This window comes from Melanotaenia boesemani, chromosome 10 (genome assembly GCF_017639745.1).
Source record: "Melanotaenia boesemani isolate fMelBoe1 chromosome 10, fMelBoe1.pri, whole genome shotgun sequence".
Taxonomy (NCBI): domain Eukaryota; kingdom Metazoa; phylum Chordata; class Actinopteri; order Atheriniformes; family Melanotaeniidae; genus Melanotaenia; species Melanotaenia boesemani.
The window spans coordinates 31,312,209-31,337,550 of record NC_055691.1 but is presented as its reverse complement, the minus strand read 5'-3'; the positions used below and the strand labels follow the sequence as shown (position 1 = coordinate 31,337,550).

Here is a 25,342-nt window from a genome sequence, read left to right as displayed (position 1 = left end):
TAACCTGAATGCCGCGGGTGTTCCTCTTGCAGTGCAGGCTGCTAGCCAAAGTGAGCTACAGAGTACATTAGCCTCAGATGGTTTTCAGCCTTTAGCTGCTAGCTCTGCATGCTTTGCTGTTTTAAAAGCCATCAGGTCCTCTTCACCCTCCGTGAAAATACAGTTGCTGACGTGACCCATAAAAGTGGCATAAAGCTGGTAAGAATCACAAGATCACAAGATCACAAGTGAGTTTAAATGTTAATATGCAGGAAAACGGCATCCTGTGGCAAACATCAAGCTGTGATACAATGCCATGGCTCCAGATGATGACCTTCCTCTTACATCTGTTGCATGCAAGAGATTCAGATGCCATAAAATATATGGTGCCTAAACTCACCACCTGTTTGCTTTTCTGATGCAGACCAGCTAAAGGGAGGAGCTCTTTGTGACAGTGAATAAGGACACATCAGCTTTACTTGCAACAGCTTTTGAGGCATCCAGAGGAAAAAGAGGTGGCCAAAGTTGTTTGCTTCCTAAGGGACATCGTTGTTCTTTAATTTGTTCCGCACTACCCTTAAGTAAATGTCATTGGATGAACAACCAAATAATTTCTGGCTGTCAATTTGGTCACAGTTTAGGATTCACTTTAAGCACAAAAACGTTCTTGTCCCCTCACCCTACCGAACATCAATTTTGCCCCATCTCTTGCAGACTCATCTTTTAAATTTTAGCATAGGAGAGGGATTAGATGTGTGATGGACCTTTTTAATGAAGAACACTTATTTCTTTTTAACAGCTAAAGAAAAACTTATGTATTCCTGAATCAGATTTCTTTAGATACCTACAAGTGCAGGGTTATATGAAAACACACTTCTCTTTTAACAACCCCTTACAACCATTTAGCAAAGATGTGGGAAGAAAAAAATGTTGGTAGACCGCAAGCTAGGTGTTTACATTTTGAAATGTGATTAATCATAATTCATTGTGATTAATCCAGTTATTCTGTGATTAATCAGAGAAAAATAAGTTATTCTTTGACAGCCCTACATACAATATTTTACTTGTACAAGCATGTACACAGATGCTTTACTTTGTATTTTTATTTGACTTTTTATTTACTTTAGCTTTTTTTTAAATCTATTTATAAAATAATATTCTGTCACAATTATATAATAAATCTATTCTCTTGAAATGCAGATGTATCATTTACTTTTCCTGTTTAACATTGAAGCGAACTTGGTAAATTCAGTGTATGTATATTAAATTTTGTAATATATTTATTTATTCTCCAGTGAGGGGTAGTGTATTGGATGACTCATTAATGTCCACTGAAGTGGCTAATTTCCAAATATACCATCCTCACCCATGCATGTACTAGAAAGCAGCCTATAGCAGACACTATGCATGAAAGGGTTAATATGCTAAAAATGAGCATAGTTAATAAACTGAATGAAATTTAGAGGTTAAAAAGCCAGTCTAGAAGTCAAAGAAGCACTACTGAACTTAAGTAGATTCGCTCAGCAAAGCACTGATGACAAATTTGGCATCCATCTTGCATCTTACCTCTACACTGAGCTCTCTCCAATCAGTAAAGTCAGTCTAAATTTGACTTTTGTCTTATCTTTTCCTCTGTCCCTTTTTCTTTTCCACTCTTCTTCTAATAATGCCCTTTTGAATTTTTTGGTGAATCAGCCGCAGTGCACATTCAAAGCAGGCAGTGTGTTAATATCCAGTTGCTGCCGTGTGACTGTACAAAAAGTGAAACTCAGTTCAGTGATGCAATTTTTTTAAAAACAAAAGATGTGAATTGTTGTTTCTCAGCTATAAAACTGCTGAGCAATGGCAGCTCCAGTGAGGTACATAATGAACGTCAGTGTGCCATCAAAACAAGTCAGAAACATACATTGTTTTAAGGTATGAAAGTTACATGGTGCTAGCATACTAATGAAAACCAGTAAAACCTGCAATGTGTCCACAGGTATGGTATGTTTTTTTAAATTAATTAGTCTAGATGCATTTTGTTTAATATCTTGCAACAAGCTGGTATGCACAACTAAAGGAAATGTAATATGAGGGAAAAAATAACCAGAAAAATACTTCCCACAGGTTAATACAGCAATGCAGAGGGCAAGTTGGTTCTGTATCTGTCCCAAAAGTTAAAAAAGAAACATGTGTACACAGCATATGGACACTAGATTTGAAGGAGTATACATAGTCTATGTATGAACATGGGCACTATACATATTTTTTGTTTCCAGAAAGTTAAAATAGCAACTTCACTTTGTTTTCTAGGTAACAGGTTGAGACAGGAAGAAACAATCGGCTTCAAACACTTGTTTTAAACTACTGTGCTCTTTAACTGTAAGTAATTGCAAATTCTTCATCTGAATGTAAGTCATATATGTTAGGAAAAAAAAGAAAAAAGAAAATAGCTTAAATCCAAACGAGATTTGAAAAAAAAGAATAAACAAAGCTGTGAAAAAAATAAGAACTATATATATGTATATATATATATATATATATATATATATATATATATATATATATATATATATAGCTTTCAAAGCTATATATATATATATATATATATAGCTGTGAAAGACAGCATGTGCCACAGTCACTAATTACAGTTCTATTGTGCTGTAACAATATGTCTGTAGACTGATTCACATCCTTTCTTTCATCCTATTTACGTGCTATTATGAGCTGATAAAGAGGATTACCTTACATGAAAAGATTTTATATTGCACTTTTGAGCATAACAATAAGGTGTTGTCTGCTCTGCTTTATTGAATAGCCTGTTATGTTTCGCTGGTGTAGAAAATGCAAAGGTAGGGTCTTGAGCTATAATATTTGATCTCTCAAAAGAACACCCATATGATGCCATTCAAACAAGCTCCATTAAGACAGAATTTAATAAAAGACAGTATGGATGCATGACTTTTCACTCTTAGAGCCCTTCTGTCCCAGAAACAAGGACGTTAAATGCTATTGATCCAATTTTAGAACACATGGAGATAGAGAATTGCCTGGCTAGAGTTCCTATAGTCTCTCCGGAACCTGCTCAGAAGCATCTGAAATCCTTCTCAGCCTTTTCATCATTTGAGGACTAGGCAGTCAAACGCAGGCGCTGCTCAAAGTAAAGCAAACACAAAGAAGCTTAGGGTATATGTTTGCTCATTCTTCCAAAAAATAAATAGCTTCAGCTATGTCTGTTAGTACAGTACATTAATGCTTTAGAGTGCATCCACTTTATTGTATTCCATTAAATATGTATTTAATCTCAATCTTCTTGTAAATTAATGGCACATGGTAACTTCACCCTGGGGTACAGGGTCTCCTGAGTAAGATCAAATGGGCTAATTAAAACATCGCCAAAAGAAGCCCTTTTATCAAATTTAGCGCTCTAATTGGAAGACAGGATGTTAATTTTCAGCGACTGCATAACAAGCCCCACACATACAGCTTTTGCAATGTGCTGTATTTGCCAAACAGTGATTAAACATACTAGTGGGTGATTAAGCAAATTCTCACTTTTTAGTTATGCAAGATTTTTCCACACATTACCTGACAAGCATGCTGTTCGTGTCTGAGTTTAAAAAGTGCCACATTTACCAAATCAGAAATACATATTAATAAATAATTTGCTTGCACAAAACATGTGGAAAATGTCCACATTAATGTTAATTTGCTACGAGAAAAGTTAATGGAAATCAGCGGTTGAGTAAAAAGGTTATGAATGGCAACCTTGCCAACTTGCAATATTTGTTTCCTTTTGATAGAGGATGCACCTGCTTTCAGCAGAGATCTGACCTTTTGGACAGTACAGTGACCTTACCCCCAGGCTCAGCTTCAAAGCACCTGACTGGATCATTTCCATACATAACACATGTCTGAACTGCAAGCCAGTGGAACCAAGCACCATCAGAATGGAAACAACCAACTCAGCAGTTCAGAAACTGCTTTGTTTTAATGGTCACAGATTTATGTGACAGCTGACCCTTTCAGAGAGAACGGTCTGCTCAGCAGTTCCTACTAGACATTGCAAGTGCACACCAAAGACTTGAAATAAAAGCTGGGAAATGGTAGTAGTGTCTTTTTAATGACTAGATGGGTATACCATCTTGGAGTTGGTGTACACAACATAAGAGGTTTTCCTTTTATTTGCAGACTTTTTGTAGTGATTGATTTGGTTGTGTAACTTTGGTTGCTGTTACACAAAGTTAACTGGCACATCATTTCCCTTGACTTCTTTTCTTATTGAATTTAATGAAGTTTAATGAAGTTTTGTTATTGTTTGTAAAACTTGCTAAGAATTGTTTTGGGGGTATTTAAAGCCAAAAACATGAAGTTTGAGTCTCTGTGGCCAGGTTATTCGAAATGGTCCTGTTTTAAATAATTTGACAATAGATTGTGAGACCAAATAATTATGATTTTTTTTTATATATATTCATATTATATAGATAGGCTGTATGTTAATAAAACATTACATTATAATTAGACTATACTAAAGATTAAGAGTTAACATCTGTAGGTTTTTCAATGTTTCTGGAACAAAATGAAATTGTAGAAATCTAATCTTTGGACATGTTTTATATCTGATTACAAATAACAATCATTTGGTCATCTTTTGTGTCATTTACATTAGTTTTTGCATCGAATTGGCCAGTGCTGGCAAATAAAACCATTTTTAATTCTCCCTACTCAATCTGCCACTTCATCAAACAGTTAAGGATAATTTATGGAGGAATGTATAGGATGTCTATCCACACGTCAAAATATAGAAAAGCTAAATCAGATGGCATACTGCTTATTGTGCAAGACTTTTTAAAATCCTGATTTTAACTATTGTTTAATACACCAAGCTGTGGAGCAATTATTAGAAGGGCCTTCACAGAGTAACTGTGGAAAAATATTTTTGGTTTTTTTTTTTTCTTTAATGCTTCAGTTGATGAGAATATTCCTTCAGTCTCCCTTATACTTTGCCCTGCATACCCCTTTTCACTCATTAAATTCCTGTTTCTCAGATTCATAGGGACTACAATTTTATTTATTCATCTTATCTTAAAGAATCTAAACAGAATTCCTCCTTTGCACCGAAGAAAGTATTGTATTCTCAATACTGCAATTATGCAAATGTATTTTATAGCGACATATAGTAGATCTGACATCAAAACTGTCTGGGAGTTGAGGAGCATTGTTTTGTGGAAGAGATCATTTTCCTTTGCACACTCTTTGGGCTTTGTCATTTTGCAGTTTGTGTATACACTAAAAAGCTAAAGAATCATTTCTTTTATTTAAATAAATTTCTTTCATCTCTGTAATTATCTGGATTTAATCGGTTTATTCACTGGGTTCCTTCTTTAACCCTCTCTGTCCCTGTTGGAACAGCAACATGTGTTTTTCTGTGAATCCAACACAAACTGGGACAAAAGTTTCACTTCTAATTTTATATATGTTGAGAACTCATTTTATAATAGGGAACAGATGAAGGATATTCATGACAAACTGTAAACTGAAGAAGCAGTCATTAGCAGAAAGGCTTTGGTGTTTGCTGCAATATAATTTATTCAGGCATTCCTTAACCATGATCCATGTTGTATCCGTGTGTATCTTCCTGCATTAACAAATGTTAGATATTAATCCGTTAAGGAGATACAGGCCACAGATCAAAGCAAAAGCTTAGCAGTCAAACGTCGGGTTGCCAGCGTAGCTTATTTCATCTTGAAACAGCATGCATTTTCACACCGTTTCATCTACCAATCAACTTAACACATGCCTTGAGATGAATGGAATCCATTATCTTTCCTCCACTTTGAAGGTCAGCCAACTAACTTTTAAAGTTATTGTCCAAAAAAGAACTCAGCAGTGGTGGGAAAACATTTTCCCTTTCAAGAGCTACCTCACTGGATGTCTGAAATTTCTCATTTGGAGTTGACAGGGTGCTGCTGGGAGCCGAGGAGCATCAGTCAGGGACAGCTCTCTGGCTGTGGCTCCTATCTCTCATTTTCTCACTTCTCTGCAAAAACGCCCCCATACCCACTCACATAACCCAAAGACAGCCAGCCTGCGCTGCAGTGTGGGCTCCCTGCTCACAACGCAGCATGCTGGCAGGCACACAACAGAGGTACTATAGCTGTGCCACACACACATCATGCCAGATGATGTATATTTGTTGCTGTAAAGCTATGGACTGATGTTGACGGTAATGCTAAAGCTTTGATAAGCAAGTACATAGTTTATCTCTCTTTCAAAACAATAGCTTTCATAGCATAAATAAAATGGTACTATGCAAAGTAAATAGGAATGCATTGCAAAGCAACAAGCATGCAAGATGTGGTTTCAGAATCTTAACCTGGTATGGATTTAAGAAGGAGGTTCAGTAAGTTTTTTTTTTTTTTTCTACTTAACCCTAATGACATTTCTACAAGCCATGGCCCATGACAATGCCGTTTAGTCCTTAGACATTCATGAAGTAATTAATAGTTGACTTGAAGGGATTACGCTACATGAGCACGTCTTTGTTTTGGTGACCTTGGAGAGGTTGGCTAATCTCTTTAATTGAGTAGTTGTAAACACTATTGTCCCACTCTGCCCTAATGTCAGTTTGCTCATATTTGTTGATGGGTGCTTGTTCTGTATCTTGAAATGTTCACAAGACAACTGAGAGTATTATGACAATCTGTTCACCTAGATGCTATTTGGCACCAAAAGACACTGCCTGATAAGAAAACCCTGCTTATAATTAATGTGTTCAAACCAAAGGATGAAAAATAAGTTTTGTTCTAAGTCATATATGATATTAAAGCTATGTTTTCTGTTTTCCTTGTCTGTAGCACTCTGTACAGCAGCAGGAAAAATTATACTAAATATTCATGCTTTAATAGTATTTTGGCATTTCACAATACAATGATGGATTTCCCTGTCAATGTCCTCCTTGAAAACCCAGTTTCATACATATTTAATAGGGTCCTCTAAACAATTTTTACATTTTGTCATTTTCAATGATGCATGCCATCAAACTCTCAGGAAAAGTGCTTCTTGCCATCCCCATTGTTCTCGCCACCACCACGCCCAACTTTCACAGGTCTGTATTTATTATCAAATCCTTCTAACCTTGGCTCAAATGAATGGGGTGTAGTCCCGAGGCACTTATAATGGAGCGTGTTCACATGATGTATTAGTAAACGAATATATGAATTTGAATGATATGATTGCAGCTCCTAAAAAAAATAAGTATACAGAGTAAAGATGTGCCTGAGCTAAGTGAGATACATTAATCACAGAATCCCTCAGGCTGTTTCGATGCACACTAAAGCAAATGTTACTCTCCATTGACAGAAGAAAATTAATGGATATGGTACATGTTCCAGAAATAAATCGATAGATAAATGAAGAGCATGCATGCACAATAAATAGCAGCAGATTCAATGCTATGTAAATGAGATTCACCTGTGTATTCCAATGTATACATATGTGCTCCATACAATTTTTGCTGACATGTAATGAAAAAAGGTAGTCGGTCGTGTGACTTTACAACAAGCAGAAATATGCAACATCCAGCTGGTGCATTCTTGTAAATATTAGTACAATGACCTGAGACAATGTCTTGGACTCACATTAACCTGTGTAGTATCAAAGAACAGCTGCTGACAGTTCATTTCATTGTGACAGAAACAGTACAACCCTGTTGGAAGCAAACCAACCAAGAAAAAAAACAAAATGGAAATTGACATGATACAGTGACAGTTGACATTCACATCATCACATATTTCTTACATTCAACACCATATAGCTTTTTGTGTCAAGCACTCGGATGCAAGAAAACTATGAATTAATTTCCTCAAAATAGATTTCTGCTTTTTCTGAATTTATCTCACCATGCAGATCACAGGAAAAGATAACCTTTTGATGGATGAAAACTTATATACAATAAAAGCAAAACAAACAGAGTTTATTGATGTATTTTATGGTCTATTTCTTCTGAGAATTTATAAAAGTCAAAAAACTCATTTAATTTTGATGAGAAAAGAAGATGTTTTAAAACGTTCAAAGGGTTTTCTGAATCTATGTATTTAGATAAAGCAACACCTACAGAAATCAGGCTAAAATGGCAAATCAATCTTACTTAGAACTGATTTATGCAAACGGACAGAACCTTCTGTCCATCGTCTTCATTACTTACCTGTATATTTCAGTCCATTTTTAGAGCGCTTGCAAATGCATGCCCAGATATAGAAAATGGTGTAGTTTCACCAGAAATCATAGGTGGCAGTAATGCACAGTATCGCTCACGTGTGACTAGTAAAAGGAACAAAGAGTAAAAAGAAGCAGTGGTGTATTTAATGACTGTACAGACCAACATAGACTGTGTCCCAATCAAGCGGCAACCGCCGGTGTTGAAATGTGAAGCCTGTGTGGAAGTGCTAAAAATTGCAGTTCAGCCCTCATCCACTAGGGGCTCCAAAACAAAACAGAGCAAATCCCCATAGACTCCCATGTTAAAAAGACCAACTTCACAGCAGAAATAAACATGTTTAAAGCCTGGTACAAAAAACCATTTTAGGATTGATAGGTCAAGTTTACCTTCATAACAACTGTGAGGGGGGTTAATTTTCTTCTAACTCATCCATTTGGATGTCTTGAAATTCGGCATAATTAGGGGCGTGTCCTTTTGATTGACATGTATCCAATATCCATGGCAAGAAGGGAGAGTGCAGCACAGACACGGTTTTTAGCCGGCTAACAGTGCACCTTAGCTTCAGTCCACCTACCTTCATTAGCCGGTTAGCTCACATTAGCTCCAAGTTGGCTCAGTTAACTCTTAGCTACAGGCAGCTCGGAGTTTGATGGGTGTCAATCATCCTCCCCCACGCTCACAGTTTCATGCCCTGATCCAAGTCTGGGAGGAGATCCCTCAGGAAAACATCTGTTGTCTCATCAGGAGCAGGCCAGATGTTGTAGGGAGTGCATACAAGCATATGGAGGCCATACACACTACTATTGATAACCATTGATCATTCTTATATTATTTTGTTCTCAACACATTCCACTATGTAATGAATAAAGATTTTCAACTGGAATTTTTTTACTTACCTAGATCTAACGTGTTGTTTTAGTGTTCCCTTTATTGTTTTGAACGGTTTCAGTTTCATTCTCACTGATCAGTGATTATTCACTGACCTGGAGGTTGCTTCAGCATGGCTGAGGCTCCAGAGTTTATTTTCTTCTTTTTATTGGGCTCATGTTCTGAGCAACAGCTACGCTGAGTTTTCTTTAGACATAAACCACACTGGATTTATGGAAGATCAAAAGTGAGAATTGATCATGTATTTCCTCTGTAATTAGACACTTACAGTTTAAATTCTTTAGTAAAGACAAGCCATACTATGTCGGTTAGCTTTAGCCAGACAACATTAGATAATGTATTATCCGCGTTGACTGATATCTAAGTAGCCATACCGCTAATGTACCGGGAGTGTTTTGGTGTAAATGGGCAGGTGCAGAGAAGATGTATGCTTCCTGTTAATATCTCCATTGCTGGTTTACATATGCAAGTGCAACGTCTTACAGTTTCTGTTAATAATTATGCTAATCTCATATCTCTCACAGGCTGCAAAATCAAATGCTTGAAATATTTATGATATCAGCAAACAACAATTTTATAGTGATCAAATTTGTGATTTACATCCCAAATAAAGTATTAGCAATCAGTATATAAAAACATTCATATACATGGTTGCAACATTTGACATCAACATATTTAGTGAGTTAGTGTTGACTGTTTTATATATTTCTATATTTCTAAGGGAAAAAACAACAACAACAACATTAGCAATAGTCACAGATATCTTCAAGCTCCAGCTCCAGGATAAATAGCTTCTGTGAGTGATTGATGAGACACACATTTAAGAGTTTGTACTCATGTTGAAGCCAGTACATCGTGTGTGTGTCAAATGACAACTTTCTTCCTGGCATCTGATTTTAGAGGGAATAATGGTGAATAATGTTGTCATTATTGGCAAAATGACAAATATCCTTGCAATTTTTAAAGTGGTATTTCTTGTGTATAAAGAGAGAAATTGTATGGCCATACAGTTGTTTGAATATTAGTCCAGCCGGCCTGAATCTTTGACTTTTCATCTGACTCAAGCTTGTGCTTAAGTTTCCATTGATAAGTGACCATGACACTGATTCACTAGAACCCAAGCCATGTTGTGTATGGAAATATCCAGAAGTGGATTTTTTGAGTACTCTATTGTATTTTGCTAGAATTACTAAGATTTTAACTAACTGCACAATCCATGCAGTTGTGTGACATATTTCTTATTTATCCAGTGTCTTTTGTGCTCTCTCCTTCATTTTTCTGCCAATATTGATCTCAGCCTGCCATCCTGGAATATGTCACAAATGTCTCAATTTCTAAAATGCACATCCAGAAGCTGAGAGAAAGGCTTGCTGGAGGAGCTAGGTGCAAAGAAGAACAGGTCAATCCTTTGCAAAAGATTTTACAAAACTGACTTTCAAAAGAACCGACAAATTACGTCAGATTATACATTTTGAAAAAGCAAATATACAAGTTGTTATGAACCCATTTATTTGCGAATCTAACAGAGTCTACAATCATCTAACAGTGGACAGATGATTCAGCTGTGCCATACGTCATATCTAATTGATGTTAGTTTAAAATTACAAGTCGAGATCAATGATGTCTCATCTTGTTAAATGCCTGTTGCCTTGACTCTTCTCTACTAGTGTATCTTCCTCCCCACTGTCTGCTCACATCTGTCTTTGTAAACTATACCTTTTTATTATGTTGACGCCTCACCGTTCTCCCCTCACTCATTTCTCTTCTTCACATCATAGCTCTTCCCAGCAGAGATGTGAGAAAAAGACGAGAGGAGGGGTTGGGTTAGACTCAACACACTCTTCCCGAAGGTTGATCAGTTGTCGTTCCTTGACATCTCAGTGCATTAAAATGGCAACTTACAGAAGGTAATTTCATAAAATATATATGTAATATGTGAAAGTTAATGTTTAAAAAATTGATTTCCATCCATCCATTTCCTGCCACTTATCCATAGTCGGGTCGGGGGGGCAGCTGCCTAAGCAAGGAAACCCAGACTTCCCTCTCACCGGCCACATTCACCAGCTCATCCGGAGGGATCCCGAGGTGTTCCCAGGCTAGCCGAGAGATGTAGTCCGTCCAGCGTGTCCAGGGTCTTCCCCGGAGCCTCTTTCAGGTGGGACGTGCCCGGAACACCTCACCAGGGAGGCGTCCAGGAGGCATCCTAACCAGATGCGGAGGAGCAGCGACTCTACTTCTTATCCTATCTCTAAGGGAGAGCCCGGCCACCCTGCGGAGAAAACTCAATTCAGCCGCTTGTATTCGCTATCTTGTTCTTTTGGTCACTACCCACAGCTCGTGACCATAGGTGAGGGTGGGAACGTAGATCGACCGGTAAATCGAGAGCTTTGCCTTTTGGCTCAGCTCCTTCTTCACCATGCAGAGTCCGCATCACTGCAGATGCCGCACCGATCTGCCTGTCGATCTCCCGCTCCATCCTTCCCTCACTCCTGAACAAGACCCCGGGATACGTGAACTCCTCAACTTGGGGCAGGACCCTATTGCAGACCCGGAGAGAGCACGCCACCCTTTTCCGGCTGAGGACCATGGTCTCGGACTTGGAGGTGTTGATTCTCATCCCAGCCGCTTCGCACTCGGCTGCGAATCGCTCTAGTGAGAGCTGAAGATTGCGGCCCGATGAAGCCAACAGAACCACATCATCCACAAAGAGCAGAGACCCAATCCTGAGGCCACCAAACTGGACCCCCTCAACACCTTGGCTGCGCCTAGAAATTCTGTCCATAAAAGTTATGAACAGAATCGGTGACAAAGGGCAGCCTTGGCGGAGTCCAAAATTGATTTTTATAATTAAATTTATTTTCAGATGAGACATAAATGCAAAGTACAAAGGAAAAATCTCTTTTTTTTTTCTTTTCTTGCAGCATGTCATATTATGTCCTTCTTTGCCAGATTATCAGCAACAGCATCTCGGCAAGTTGAAATCCAGCATTCAGTTATTGTCTCCAGATTGCCTACTGTTTTCGTCCTTGGATTACCCCCTTTGCCTTGCCCTTGTCTGATTCCTTTTGCCCGGTTTTTTTGGATTTCTGGATTTTGACCCATGCTTTGCTTCTGGACCCTGAGCCTCGCCTATCGTCTTGGATAAGTACCCCATCTGCCTCAGTGTTCTGACCATTGCCTGCCTTCTGACCTTGACTCTGGATTTTGGACTTTTTCAGCTCATCTCCTTCCCCCCTCCAGGACTAGATGGCTTCATTAAGCCTCTCCGGACTCTTGCCCCTTGTGCTCAATTTTTTGTATTCCTACTCCTGTGTGTGGTTGAATTTCCAGATCCTCACAGTCAATCATTACAGTTATACTCGGCGTTGGACCAATAGAAGTGAAAATTAAAGCTGATCCAGTTGCCACCACTTCATTAGCACCATCAGGAAAAGTAAATGTCAATTTAAGGTCAAGAATATACTTGTTTTTACTTGTTGTACTTGTGTGTATAATTCTTCACATACTTGCTTGTGCACTTCTTAGGATTCCACTATACTCCACTTTAGAGAACTCAGACCGAATAGACTTATTAAAATTATAGGGTGTTAACAAAACAGTAAACATGGTGTCAGTAGCGGAGATTAGTATTTGATTAATTCTGAAATCATGGCAGAAGAAAACAACCTCAGTTGTATCGAAGATGGTATGTAAGGCCTCTTAAACAAGCGCAGCGTGTTTTGTCTCAAACACTCTGTCATTTTTACTGCTGCTGTTCTTTGACCCTTACATCTAGTCAAATATGTCCCAACACTGCCCCTAGTGGCCATTCACATGTTGCAGCTTGCAAACATGTAGCGTTAATTTCAAAGGATAACACAAAATACACAAGGCAGCCATGATAAACTTGTGCACGTATAATTTACTCTGAGCTGTGGATGACTTTGCTAACATAGTCCATTTAAATACATGTTAGCAAAAATCTGTGTCTTGCTATATTTTACCCCATTTAATCACCAATGCTACTAGAAACTTTTCTTTTAGAGTATTTTAAAGATCCTCTGTGAGGGTAAAACAAACACTTTTTGCTTGACACTTTTATTGCCTTTTTTGCTTGTCATCTAAGTTAACTTGTTTCAAGCAAAGTACAAATTAACTGAAAATATTACCTTGCTTGTGTTCATTCACATATATAACAAACTGAGTTATGTTTTTTATTCTTTTTTTCTTTTGAGAAAGATGAGCTTAAGGATAACCTTCAGAACAATTTCAACAGGAGTAACTTATCTATCGATGTGACAAAGATCTCTCTCAAAGATGATTTAAAGCATATTTAAATTGTTCCAGTAACTTTATATGCATGTATTAATTAGTAATAAGTGTAGTTCAATAAATTCATATCTTAAAGTACATCTTAAATGCATCTTTGTTCAAACTGCTTTTAAAACAAAAGAAAACACTAGTGTATGTGCAGCTATATTTATGTTCAAAGTTTTGCCATCAGCACAGTAATTAACTAAAATAAAGCACAACCTTTTGACCTCACTCTAACATTTAACTTCAAAAACAAAAGAAGGTCATTAATGGCTTTCCCTCCTACCCTTGTGGCTAATTTAATTTTACATGAGAGCCTCCTCTTCTAGTTTGAATTATTTTCCATCAAAACAAATCGCTTTACTTTTTTTTTCTATTTTCAGTCATAACATCCTGAAAATCATAAATTATTTTACTTTCCCTTGATAAAGCAGACGGTTAAAAATGTAATAAACTGACATTATTTGGTATGTCAGAAAAAGACAGTCAAACTCATGCAGATGCTACTTGCAACTGCCATAATCTCAGTGCTAAGTACTGAAAATAGACCAGGATTGAAAGGACAAACACTTTACTCCATGTGGGTCTGCTATCCCATTACCAAGTTCAGATTCCATTAACAAAGCCCCCTCCTCAGCAAAATTTCCCCCTCATTAAAAGGTTTAGAGACTGCAATTCTTGCCTCGTATCCACTCCCACTCGAAACATGTTCCTGCCTAATTCATTTACCTATGCTTCCTATACACACCGACTGTATAATTGCAGTGGTAATGAACGTGCAAATGTAGCAAATTGGTATGGGAATAGCATTAGCAACCCAGCAACGCTTTCTGCCCTTTCTAACCACAGTATGCCTTTGCATCTATGCACAGACACTACCACCCCCTCCCCCACCCCCACCCCAAAACACACACACACACAAATGCAGAGAACACTCCGAGCAAAAGTAAAGCATCTGCTCTAGAAGCACAGCTGAGCTTCCTGGTTGGTCTGATTTGGGTAGCTCTTTGTTATTGTTGAACTGGAACTTCTGAGGCTCAAAGGTGGTCCACTGGGATATTTCTGCTCTTTGTAGTCAGTTATACAAAGCTACAGCTGAAGGTCATGTGGTTTGAAAAACTAAACCCATTACATGTGCATCATCAACAGAAAGAAAGTAGGGGGAGCTTTCAAAAAGCAATTACCCGTGATATTTTAAAGTTGCATAATGGTATTCTCTTTTTTATAGCAGGGTTAGAGGGTGATATTAGAGCCAAAAAAGGGAGCAGTTTTGATCAGAGAGTGGAATGAATTAATACGAGTGAGTATGAAGGGATGAATAAACAGTACTGGCCTTGAAACAAATACTTTTCAAAGAGATGAATGACCCATACCCTGAGTTAAGGTTTGGGTGAAAACACAGTGGTAGGAGTTACAATTTTTTAAAAGGTACTGTTTCTTTCTTTCTGTTTTTTAATCCCTTTCACTGTTTTGAAAGGTTAACACAGAGTGCATTAGAATGTATTAAATCTAAACATTTATTTAATGATAATGAATAAACCCACACTATGAGCTCTACAAGGCCATCAGCATGCAGTGTCCACAGTGACATCTTATAGCATAGTTATACTATAGCTGAGCTGTTTTGTTAGTTTAATGTGTTAGTATGCTGACATTGGCTATTAGCCCATAAACAGAAAGTTTATTTTAAGTTTGTTTGAAAAGTAAATAATTGTGGAGGGAGCTGGTTATTCATCACAATGTGAAATGAAAACTTTGACAGGATCAAGTTGGAGGGTCACAAGTGATTTTTGGTCCTCAAGTGGACATAAATTCATAACCATTCATACAAACCTTGAAAAACCAAAAATATCAACCTTACCGTGCACAAGAGATTTATCATGAACATTTCATTAGGCAACGTGTTAATACTGTAAATGTATAAATACACTTGCAGTGACAGTTCTGACCTGCTGGTCATAACAAATGAAAAGACAGGAGCTAAACAAAGTCAGTTATATTCATTCTATATGAATTATAGACATTGATTGTCAAAAGTTATTGATGTTGAGAGTGAAATGCATAAATTTTAATATAAATAATATAAATATAAATAATATAAATTGTTTAGTTTTAACATCACTACTTCTCTCCTATAGTTCATTTTTAAAATATCCTGCTGAAAACAAATCCAATTTGGTCAGCCACAGAGCCACAACAAACCAAGCTGAACTGTCCCAGCCTATGTGGACTAGAGGCACTTTGAAAAATTCTAAAAGGAGCTTCAGGAGCTGAAGCTTTGGTAACATCTCTGTGTGATTAATTTCAGCAATGAGGCTGGTCAATTAAATCAGGTTACATTCTTACTGTGAGATGGGAAAATAAATAAATAATTAAATAAAAACAGACTTCAATAATAATAAGTAGTCCAAAGGGAACCATCCGTTCTTCCAGCTGGACCACATTGTATGTTTTTATTCTCTGTGTAGTTTCTAGTGTGATGACATTTGATGTTCCACAATAAAATAACATGTTAACAGTAAAAACCTACACATGTGTTATAAAGTCAGATATGTGAAGCTTTACTTGTGTAGCCATTTTTTTTAATCTGTGACTATGATAAAAAACTAAATATGATGCAAATCTTATGACAGAGAAATATTGTGAAACTCTATTAGATAATTCTAATTGTCACTATTATTTTTTGGATATATGAAAGTACAATTATGATCGTCTGAGTTATTTAGTTGTCCTTAACATTGTAGAATCTTTAGATTTAGATGTTTGTGAGAGGTCATCTTCAGTTTTCCTACAGGAGATGGCGAATATCTGTGGAATCATTGAGGAATGAGGAATCATTTTTAAATGTAAGTCTAAATGTTGTCTTTGTTTTCCTAGAAGGATAATGATAGAGTAAATTGTTTTAAAGTATTTTTTGTGGATCTTTTTTTTACTCCAATAGAGGGGATTTTCCCATACTGCACTAAGGATGATCAATAATTCCATTTACAAGGACAATTATTTCTTCTATTGGACTCAGTCTGATCAGAGATTCCAGCGGATATGATGCTGGATAAAGTGATCTGATCAGTTGTGTTTACATCATGGAGAGATTTAAGAATAAAAAGACAACAAAAAGATCTGATAAAATTTGATCAAACATCTGCTTGAACAACTCGTTTCTAGTCTTTCAACCGTCAAGATGCTCAATAATCTATAACGCTTTCAGAATTTCTAACTGAAACGTTTCCTCCACAGCTGAGATTTGTGTTGCTGACACCATTTTACAAATCTTTCCTGAAACTCATCATGTCACCAAACCCCCACGTTTTCCAAGCATGAGCAGAAACATAGTGCATTACAGAAACCATCAGAACCGAGGTACACATGCTTATTTTTTTCCTGTTGATCAGATCATGAAAAAGCTTCAAGGCTACAAAGAAACTGAAGACAGAAAATGGTTTGGTTTAAGAAGTCTTGGCTTTAGCTGCAACTTTCAGATAGGTCAGAGTTTGAAAAAAACAACATGAAGGGACTGATCTATCCTGCTGGTGTTGTAATGGTCTCGGTGATATTTTCTTGGCACACTTTTGGTCACTTGGGGACCATTTATTATTTTAGCGCTAATGGACTGAAAGTCACTCCTGATGTTGGGACCAATGGCAATCCCATTGGTTTTAAAGCCTCAGGTACCTGAGAATTCTAGCAAACCATTTCCATCCCCTTATGACTACAATGTTCCATCATCTAATGGCTACTTCCAGCAGGATAATGCACCATGTCACAAAGCTCACATCTTAAACTGGTTTCTTAAACATGACTCCAGTGGCCTCCTCAGTCACCAGATCTCAATCCAATAGAGATTCTTTGGGATGTGGTGGAACAGAAGATTTTCATCATGGATGTGCAGGTGATAAATCTGCAATTGTGTGATGCTGTCATGTCAATATGGAGCAAAACCTCTGAGGATTTTTTCTAATACTCCTGAATACACTTGGCAGTTCGGAACAAAAGACGGTGGCCCAATCTGGAAGTAGCAGAATCTGGAAGTGGACCTAATAAAGTGGTCAGTAAGTGTAAATCTGCAAGTACAATTCTGTTTCTTTTTTCAGCAATAAATGTAAAAAAAAAATAAAAAATCACTCCATATTCTTTGAAGGCTGTGGCAGGGGCCACAAAGCATGACACTGATCCTAAAATATCTGTAATGGAAATGGTCCTGGTAGCTGGCAGCTGTCTCCCCAGGCTGTGATTGAAACTGTTAAAAACATCACTGGCTAGTCAGCAGTAGTCTTCCAGTTACCTTAGCCTGTTGAATATTGATATATTTCTGGTCTTATTCTTAATTTCCACCTCTGAGACAATGAACACAGCAAACAACATTTAGAGAACAGTAATTCTGAAGACTGGGCCCATCTGAATTGTTAATGGCTTATTGTGAGCAGTTTAATCACGTCTCTCTGGGCACATTCCTGAACGGCATCCAACTTCCTAAAGTAGTTCACAATGACATAATTCATAATGTCATCTTGAAGGGCAAAGCTTGGCTGGTGGGGACATTTTATATTTGTATTGAGCAAACCTGCATTTTAAAATCTTTCATTTTTAAAGATCAGATTTTTAAAAAATGTAACAAATGATTATCTATCCAATCATAAAATGGTAAATGATCTGTATTTATATAGCGCTTTACTGCACCTGGAACGATACCCAAAGCGCTTTACAATATACATCTCATTCACCCATTCACAAATACACACACAGATGGTGGAAGCTGCCATGCAAGGCGCTAACCACGACCCATCAGGAGTAGTTTGGGGTTCAGTGTCTTGTTCAGGGACACCTCGACATGAGCTCGACAGGCCGAGGATTGAACCGGCAATCCTCAGGCTACAAGACGATTTGTGTTTGCAAAAGTTGATCACAAATGACTGAAGATATAGACTTTTAATTACACAGCTCATAGGCACTCAGGATGAATCTGTATATGTGCTGAAGGTTTTCTATAAGTGATATCCAGTGTTGGCATTGCTGGTGTATGCATGTGGATGAATGTTCGGTGGTGGTCGGAGAGGCCGCCACATTCCCAGCAGTATGCCCCAGGGCAGCTGTGGCTACACATATAGCTACCACCACCAAGTATGAATGAAGAGTGAATGAATAATTGTCATGGTTTCTGGGTTTTGGTGTGTTGGTTTGTGTTAAGCTTTGATCATGGTTTGGGTTTCTGGTTTTGTCATGTTTAGTTCAGTTTGTAGTTTTCCCTCATGTTTTCTGTTCCTGGCTCGTTAGATCGCCTGGTTTGATTTTAATTCACTTCACCTGTTCTCAATTTGTTCCTCTGTGTATATATATATCCATGGTTTTCAGTTTTCCCTTGTCAGATCCTTATGTGGTTCATTCCCCCGTATTGCGTGTTTCCCTGCTCCTGAGTTTATGTCCAATTAACCCTTTTACCTGCACTGACCTGCCTCCTGCCTCTCCTGCCTGCGTTTGGGTCCTCACCTCCGCCTACACACGTAACAATAATGGATCCAATGTAAAGCGCTTTCCAAATCAATCTAATCCATTATTATTATTATTATTATTATTATTATTATTATTATTATATCAGTGCTTTTTGGATTGAACAAATCCCAAATTTAATACTGTCTTTTGTCTTTATAGGAATGACTCTCTGTTCCTCTTTCCCAGGTGTGTTGTGCATGTTGTTTGCAATAAAGTAACAGCTGTAACTTCATGTTGGCTTTTTTTCTTAAAGGAGAATGCAAGGCCAGGGGCTAAATTATCCTTATTTCCCCCAAAATAGATTATTATCAAATTTATCATTTTGGCCTGTGTGCTGCACCATTACAAAAATTCCTGCATGTACATATGTTTTGATCATGTTTCCTCTTTTTATTTTAGTTTTTGTTTTTGTTGCTGTGCCTGAATCAGCTATTCTTCAAACACATGTTCACCTCTGTACTGCAACATCACTGTAACATGACATACTGTGATATTAAAGGTTATTTCATGCATCTGTGCTCAATGCAGCACATTCTGTATAGTGCAATACATGAGGACACCTAACTATGATTAATGTTTTTTTGCCTCTCCATTTAGAGATGAAAGAAAGGACAGTGCATTGTTGCAAAGGATGTGGAGACTTTCTGTATTTAAAACACTTCTGTTTTACTGTGTTTTGGGAAATTTGGAACTAAGCGTCTGGCAGCAGCTCTAAATTGATGCTCACCCAACCTTGGAAAAATAGCACTCTCCAGCATGAATACGCCTCTCACATTTTCACAAACTGTCACAAAAACAACAAGTAGAGGACACACATTGCTTCAGGGGGAAATATGCATACTAAGATATTGTCTCCTTTAAAAATACATCTGAGACCTTTTGCTTTGGTGCCTTGACTTCTGAGTGTTGTGTTTGCAATATTAAGCACAGCGATATGCCTTGCAGTAGGTTAGGGTGACACTGTCAGTACAGATGGATGAACTTTAGTCAGCTATCGCTCACAAGTGACAAAACTTGTTAGGATCACTTAGACAAATTTGGTTAAGGCTTGCAGTCACATATGCTTGATAAGCACTGTTACCCAGGCAAGGTGTGTGTGTGCTTGTATGTGGGGAGAATCCTCTTTAAGGGCATCTCCCATGATGAAGTCAAGAAGCTGAATATCAATGCTTCTTAATTCACTTTCATTACAGCTCAGAGGAGCAGCATGCAACACCTTGATATAATCACATCATAATCACACAATTATTTCCACCAGCTTTGAATAAAAAAACAAAGACCTGCATCCACATGACCCGAAATGCTGCAGAAAAAGCTATGCAGTATGGAAATGCACTTAAAGTTAGGAAGTGGATCTTCTAAAGTGCAGCTTGCAGTTGTAATCTTTTTGTCAATTGCATACTTATCAAAACTTTATCAATATATTTTATTTTATAAAATCTAAAGGCAGGCAAAGGTGTACTTAAGTATGTTATAATCATGCTGCATTGTGTCCTGCAGCATAACTGAGTCATCTCTGCCACAATGCACTGTGCAGTAAAAGGTGGTAGTGAGTCTAACCAAGTGTGATTCAGAGTTTGTCTCTTTAGTTTTACAATGTCTCGCATGTTTTTTTAATCAGGGTACTTCATTGTGTTTTTGCAAGTTGCACATGTTTGCATAGATGTGAGAGTTCCAGATGATAAGTTGTAGCTAGGACCCTGTGAAGCTGAAAGCCAGTATAGTTCTATCAGCTGCAGTTGCTTCATTTCCACCATTAGCTTTTGACAGGAATAATGGTCACAGATTTGTCAGATTTTTCTGAATAAAAATTGAGGATTAGATGCGGTCCCATATCTCCCTCTGCCATGTCACACCATGAAATGTGATGGCTGTGTTGGACAAGCAAGATTTGAGTATTAGCAGATGATCCTTGGTCATCAGTTTCTATCAATCTCATCTTTCAAGACTCCAGTATGGATATGCTAACACTAGTTTTATTTTATCCTGATGCTTATTAGGAAACTTAATAAAATTATGTCATTATCAAACATTGTCCCTCACAAAGACACCAGCTGTTCTCACTGGTTGCTATCACACCCCAAACATCTTGTAGATGGTATTTATTTTTCATAATCAGTGTGTTTTCATGTTCTTTTTAACAGCTACCAGGTTCATAATTACAAAAAGTGCTTTTTAAAGACTATGCATTTTTGACATCTTCATTGTAAAAAAGAACTGATTAGTCTATATTTCTTCTTCTCACCTTGACTATAGACAGTAACGTGGTCACTCTTCATGTCATGATTTCATTACAAAGTTGTTTTATTCTTATAAACTGATCTTTTTATTTATTTATTTATTTATTTTTTATAAAAACTAATATAAAAACTCTACAAGTCATGAATTTTTTTCCTCAAAATCTGGGTTCTGTACCCTTTTTCACACATATCAGTGTCCCATGGGCATAAACCTGTAAGGTGCTCTTAAAAGGTATCTCAGAAACCGATAGGGAGCATTAAAGACACCCCTGGAAACCATCAAAATTAAGCAAAGTATTTAAACTAATCACTTTTTTTTAAATGGTTGCAACCATCTGGTAAATTGTGAGTTATCTCAGGCAAGCCACACAGTATGTGTTTCTTTTGCCAAAGCTATACTAGGTATTGTTGTTCATGCTTAATTAACTTTGTAAATTGTCTTCCTTAGTAATTAAAAGGAATTATATATTTTCTTTTAATTGCGGAGCATCCCTTAGATGCACTCTAAACTGCAGTTTCATTTCTACATTCCTATATATGCTCTAAAATAAGTTTGGGTACTTTGCAGGAATGCCTACGTAGAATTTTTTAACTCTCTTTTTTCAGGGTTGTTTATGCATATAGCTGTGCAATGGATGATTTAAGCACTACGCGTGTATAATCATGTGTGTGCACATTGCAAGACATTAAAGCACATTAACTCAAACACATCTTAATGCTACTTGAATGGTTGAATGGTATAAAATCAGATCAGATTGTTCTAATTTTCCATGAGTAGTCTCCAAAAAAAAAAAAAAAAAACATTATTTTCTCTCAGTAGTTTATTCTGTTTATGCTTTGCATGGCATGAACACATCCTAATGGATGCACAACAGGCAAAGTTTTTTTTATTATTTTTTTCAAAGCAATAATCTGAAAGTTTATGAATTTATTATTTTATGTCACTGATGCTTAGTTGATTGCCCTTATTCAGAATTTAGGGGTTTGTCATTTAGTTGCAAGTGGATTTTGAAGCTTTTGAGATTGTTTTATTGATAAACAGCTGGTTTCAATGTAGAAGTCATCTTTTGCACCAACAGCATACATTTAAACTACAAAAAAATATCAATAGCAACAAAACACCCAGTTACCAGAACTATGAAAAACTAAAATGCAGAATCAAAATCAGAATCATAAGAAATAATAAACCTCTTTCAGTAGTTACATAAACTGATTAGGTTTTTACAGTTTGAAAGGAAAATGTGTCAAAAGAGACATGTTGCAGAACTCTAGCCTTGTCCCAGTTCTTTCCATAACTCCTTATTACAAAATAGGCCTCTATAAGGAGTTACAAAAGTTTAAAAAGCAAGCAAGGACATTATTTTACTCTTTTAGTTTGTAAATATGAAAAAAAAGAAAAAAAAAAGATGCTTCATTGCAATATCATCCAAATGTAATGTCTGAATCAATATATAACTACAGATGTGGCCCATAGGGGACACAGAGGCAAGCTTGAAAATTGTACTATCAAAAGTTTATTAGTACAAGCACAAGGTGCCCATTCAGAATGGAGAAACTTTTCGTCATCAACCATAGGTCCCCAGTCATTTGATAGCACATTTTTCTGCTTTAAAATTGTTCACAAGCATCATTAGTTAGACAGCTCACAATATACACTAAACCATGTTAAATGTTTACTTCAGCCAAATATTAAAAAATGCATCTATGCTTATTTATGTTCACCGTTATTTCATTAGCAACAATTATGTGAGGTTGCCACCCCAGTAAGAGCTGGAAATGCTGCCTAAGATGCAGCATGTTGGATGGAGAATGAAACCATTTTCCAATGATTTTTTTTCCAACACCAGCATTTTTTATGTCTGTGAAATGACAGCCTTTTTGCTTACTATGTACTTAGCAGTGGGATATGCTGTAAAGGAAAAATCATTCTAATCCCAACTGGGATGCCATGCTGTAGAGTCTTATTAATGTGTAATATTACTGGATTACTGGATCTACAGGCAGCTTAGTTTGTTTGCCCAGAATAGGGTGATCATCCATGACAAGCAGGTGTATCTGCCAGTCTCCAGCTTGCTACAGCATTAACAAGAGCCTCACTTGGCAGCCTAACATAGAACATCAGACACAAGGGAGTTTGGGCTGCCGATTGAAGCTGATACACATCTTTTTTTTGGCCATGTCATTGCTTAGACAAAAACTGTATATGAAATGCTAAAACATGATTTTAAAGATTTTAATTTGATTTAACAATGATCAAGCTCCACTGAAAGTAAAATTTTACTTATTGTTTTACAACGAACAGAAGGTTAAGCACTTGTTTAAAAAAAAAGAGAAAATTAGAGTTGGCCACATCTTTAAGTCTTTTCCATCCTCTCAGTGGCTGGGTAAGTCTAATTTTTTCCCCTTCGCCTGATATTTACTCCATTTGGTTATTTTTGTGTTGCAAGTTCAATTCACCATAGATTCAGATTTTTATTATAGAATACATACAATAATGACCAAAAAGCAGTCTATAGAGAATGTGGTGTGCAGTGATTTAAACTGCTTGCACATGAAATCTGCAGCTTAATGTATTTCAGTCCTCACATAGTCCTGTATCAGCAGTTGGAATTACCTTCAGTGTGTCAGTGAAAAGCTTTCTTCCTGGCACCATCAAAGGAAGGATAGGACTTCTGAATCCTGCCTGTCAAAATTCAAATGGGCCCTTTGGGAGCAGTGTCATTCATCTCAGTTGAGTCAATAGCTGGCAGCGCTGTCCCTCCATTGATTATCAGCTGCAAGGGAAGGGAAGAGGGGCGACATGTGGGCCTTTTGTTCTCTCTCCTGAAGGAGGACTTCCAGCAAAATAACTTGCCACAATTAGAATCCCAATACATCAGCTGGAGTTTATTTTATGGTGGAACCAAACTGTTAACTGAAGCGCTTGATGAAAGAAGGGGCAGCAAAGATGTTCATTCAGCCATATGTTGCTTCCTTCACTTCTACTGGTTCTTTTGGTTTTCATGTTTAACGCGTGGAAATAGTTCATGGAATTTTAAGACCATGAAAGTAATTAACCAGTGGGAAACTGACCAGTCTAAACAGCCCCTCTAAACACATAAAATGATTATGGAAAGGGTTACCAGGTGGCATATTGAAGACAGATCGATGGCGAAGGTCAGCTCAAAGATCAGTGCACTTGTAATGCTGTAACCCCACAGATGATTACTCATCTCTATGAATTAAGGTTACTTTACAAATCTGGGAGCCCAGCAGACAAGGGTAGAGCCTGGAGACATGAACTTCAGCTTGATCTGTCAACTTCCATAGCCTCCTGCAGAATGAATAAGCTACCAACCTGTCATAACATTAGCAAGTGAATACCTGGAGATTTGGATTCCAAATGCATTGCCTTGATATGCCAGTTCTGCAGTATATGGCAGCAGTCCCAAAAATGTGATGTAGACACAGATGGAGTTGGTGAAGGCAAACAAAAGCGCACCGTTCAGTCTGTCAGTCTTCTCTACAAAACTTTCGCCACTACATGAATATTCCATTTCGATCACACAAAACAGCCATTGAATACCTCCACAGCAATGAGCTGCAGCAAAATGGGAATGGGAATGAGGTCAGATTTCACCCTGCATTCATCCAGAGAGGCGGCGTACCTGTGTTTAATGCGAGCAGTATACAGAAAGAGGGATGGATGGATTAATGGATAGATGCAGCAAGTAATCCAGGCTATGCATGGAACCTAATGAGGGATAGAATTGAGAGAAAGCAATCTTTTTGTCCACGTTGATAGCTCCCCGTCTGTCATAGAGCTACACTGCCCTCCAACAGGTCTGAAAGGTACTGCAGCATAGTTTTGAATACAATCAAGCTCTGAGTGTGCCCCAGTTTGTATGTTCTGAAACAGAGGTGCACTGAAAAGCCTTGTTTTTTCTCAGCACTGCCGAGATTTCTGTGCTTGCATGTAGGCACGTCAACTAAAATGCACATATAAAGACTTGGCCCACAAAGCAGCAATGATGCTAGAGGAAAAGCACAATTGTGAATGAATCTTTCCAATCAACATGATGAATGAGGAATGCCAGGTATTCTTTCCGCAATGCCGAGTTTCAGTTTGCAGGATTACTCACTCCACTGTGTTTTTGGAGAGGATTGGGATTTTTGTATGTGCAATACTTTTAGCCCTAAGGTGAAGTTATGCTGCTGTTGTAGAGGTCAAAAAAATGTGCAGGGATATTTTCATATTTATTACTTCTTTATT

At 37.4% G+C, this 25,342-nt stretch overlaps 1 long non-coding RNA gene across 1 annotated transcript; it reads left to right on the top strand.

Annotated features, from left to right (window-relative positions):
• Positions 1-10,339: 10,339 nt before the first annotated feature.
• On the top strand, positions 10,340-11,274 carry LOC121647031. Its single transcript, XR_006011772.1, has 3 exons — positions 10,340-10,469; positions 10,849-10,977; positions 11,067-11,274. It is a non-coding gene; the product is annotated as an uncharacterized LOC121647031 (long non-coding RNA).
• Positions 11,275-25,342: the final 14,068 nt, after the last annotated feature.